Here is a 3,425-nt window from a genome sequence, read left to right as displayed (position 1 = left end):
CTTATCAAGTGGCATCTAGGGCTGCCTCTTTTAGTCATGCTGTTGGCCTCTCCAGTTCTCAGTTACTTCTTTTCTTATCCTGTGCTGTCACTTGGTCATTTCTATCATTCCATCTTTATGCTCACTAAGCCTGTCTTCTGCTCTGTTCCAATAGACCCACCCAGTGCCTTCTAAATTTAGACATTGTATCTTCTGAGTTTAGAATGTTCATTTAATACCCCTAAAGTTATCTATTTTATTATTACTTTTCTTTTATTAACTATTTCATTTACTTACATTTCAAATAGTGTCCCCCCCCCCGCTCAGTTCCCCCCTCCATGAGCCCTTCACCCAATCCCCCTTCCCCTTGCTCTTTAAGAAGGTGCTCCTTCACCTACTCACCCACTACCATCTCACCCGTCTAGCATTCCCCTCCTCTGGAGCATCAAGTATCCCCTCTCACTGAGTCCAGACAAGGCAGTCCTCTGCTACGTATATTGCAGGAACCATGGACCAGCCCATGTATACTCTGGTTGGTGGTTCAGTCTCTGGAAGGTCTGAGGAGTCTGGTTAGTTGATACTGTTGTTCTTCCTATGGGGTTGCAATCCCCCTCTGTCCCTTTAGTTCTTTCCCTAACTCTTACAGAGGGGTTCTCAGGCTCAGTCCAATGGTTGACTGTAAGTATCTTCACCTGTCTCAGTCAGATGCTGGTAGAACCTCTCAGAGAACAGCCATGCCAGACTCCTGTCTACAAGTACAACATGGTATCAGCCTGGTATTTGCAAATGGGATGGGTCCCACGGTGGAGTGATCTCTGGATGGCCTTTCCTTCAGTTTTTGCTCCATTTCTTGTCCCTGCATTTCTTGTAGACAGAAACAATTTTGAGTCAAAAAATTTGAGATATATGGGTGACCCCATCCCTCAACTAGGGGCCATGTCTATCTTCTGGATGGTGGTCTCATCAGGTTCCATCTCCCCACTGATGGGCATTCAGACTAATGTCATCCCCATTGGTTCCTGGGAGCCTCTCACATCCCTGGAGTCTGGGACTTTCTAGTGATTCCCCCATCCCCCACTCCACTCTGTTGCATATTTCTATTCATTCTCCTGGCCCTCTGGGCTTCTCTCCTATATTCCCCCATATCTGATCCTGCCCCCTTTTGTTCCTCCCCTTCCCTTCTCTTACCTAGGTCTCTCCCTCCCTCTGCTTCCTCATGGTTATTTTGTACCTTGTTCTAAGTGGAGTTGAAGCATCAACACTTGGGCCTTCCATCTTGTTAAGCCTCACATGGTTTGTGAGTTGTATCATGGCTATTGATTTTTTTTTTTTTGGCTAATATCCACTTATCAGTGAGTATATACCTTGTATGTCCTTTAGGGTCTAGGTAACCTCACTTGGGATGATATTTTCTAGCTCCATTCATTTGCCTTCAAAATTTGCGATGTCCTTGTTTTTCATAGCTGAGTAGTAGTATTCCATTGTGTAAATAACATTTTCTATGTCCATTCATTAGTTGAGGGATATCTGGGTTGTTTCCAGCTTTTAGCTATTATAAATAAGGCCGCTATGAGCATAGTGGAGCACGTGCCCTTGAGATATGGTGGAGCATCTTTTGGGTATATCCCCAGGAGTGGTATAGCTGGGTCTTCAGGTAGAACTATTTCCAGTTTTCTGAGGAACTGCCAGACTGATTTCCAGAGTGGTTATACCATCTTGCAATCCCAACAGCAATGTAGGAGTGTTCCTCTTTCTCCACATCCTTACCAGCATCTGCTGTCATCTGAGCTTTTGATCTTAGCTGTTCTGGTTGGTGTAAGGTGGAATATCAGGGTCATTTTGATTTGCATTTCCCTGATGACTAAGGATGTTGAACATTTCTTTAGGTGCTTTTCAGCCACTTGAGATTCCTCAGTTGAGAATTCTCTGTTTAGCTCTGTAACCCATCTTTAAATTGGGCTATTTGGTTTTCTGGAGTCTAACGTCTCAAGTTCTTTGTATATTTTGAATATTAGCCCTTTATGGGATGTAGGGTAGTGAAGATCTTTTCCCAATCTGTAGGTTGCTGTTTTGTCTTATTGACAGTGTCCTTTGCCTTACAGAAGCTTTTCAGTTTCATGAGATCTCATTTGTCAATTGTTGATTTTAGAGACTGAGCCATTGGTGATCTGTTTAGGAAAGTTTAGCCTGTGCCAATGCGTTTGAGGCTATTTCCCACTTTCTCTTCTATTAGATTCACTATCTGGTTTTATGTTGAGGTCTTTGATCTGCTTGGACTTGAGCTTTGTGAAAGGTGATAAATATGGATCAATTTGCATTCTTCTACATGCAGACCTCCAGTTAAACCAGCACCATTTGTTGAAAATGCTTTCTTTTTTCCACTCTACTGGTTTTGGGTTCTTTGTCGAAGACCAAGTGTCCATAGGTGTATGGGTTTATTTCTGGGTCTTCAGTTTTATTCCATTGATTGATCTGTCTGTCTCTGTACCATATGGTTTTTGTCACTATTGCTCTGTCGTACAGTTTGAGGTCAGGGATGGTAATTCCTCCAGAAGTTCTTTTATTGTTGAGAACTTTTTTAGCTCACTGGGTTTTACATTTTTCCATATGAAGTTGAGAATTTCTGTTTCCATGTCTGTGAAGAATCATGTTGGAATTTTGATGGGGATGTTACTATATTAATCTATTGACCCATGAAGATGGGCGATCTTTCCATCTTTTGAGATCTTCTTTGAATTCTTTCTTCAAGGACTTGAAGTTCTTGTCATACAGATCTTTTATTTGTTGGTTAGAGTTACACCAAGACATTTTATATTATTTATGATTATCATGAAGGTTGTTGTTTCCCTAATTTCTTTCTCAGCCTGTTGATCTTTTGTATAGAGGAAGGCTACTGATTTGTTTGAATTAATTTTATAATTTTGCCACTTTGTTGAAGTTGTTTATCAGGTGTAGGAGTTCTCTAGTAGAATTTTTGCAGTTGCTTATGTGTACTGTCATATCATATGCAAATAGTGATACCTAGAATTCTTCCTTTCCAATTTGTATCTCTTTGATTTCCTTTTGTTGTTCTAATTGCTCTAGTTAGAACTTTGAGTACTATATTGAATAAATAGGGAGAGAGTGGACAGTCTTGTTTTGTCCCTGATTTTGATGGGATTGCTTCAAGTTTCTCTCCATTTAATTTAATGTTGGCTGTTGGTTTGCAGAATATTGCTTTTATTATGTTTAGGTATGAGCCTTGATTTCCTGATCATTCCAAGATCTTTAACCTGAAGGGGTGTTGTATTTTGTCAAAGACTTCTCCAGCATCTAATGAGATGATCCTATAATTTTTTTAACCTTTGAGTTTGTTTATATAGTGGATTACATTGATGGATTTCCATATATTGAACCATTCCTGCATCCCTGGGACAAAGCCTACTTTATCGTGGTGAATGATTGTT

Source organism: Mus musculus, chromosome 13 (genome assembly GCF_000001635.26).
Source record: "Mus musculus strain C57BL/6J chromosome 13, GRCm38.p6 C57BL/6J".
Classification (NCBI taxonomy): domain Eukaryota; kingdom Metazoa; phylum Chordata; class Mammalia; order Rodentia; family Muridae; genus Mus; species Mus musculus.
The sequence above is the reverse complement of the archived record's forward strand: the minus strand, read 5'-3'. Positions refer to the sequence as shown.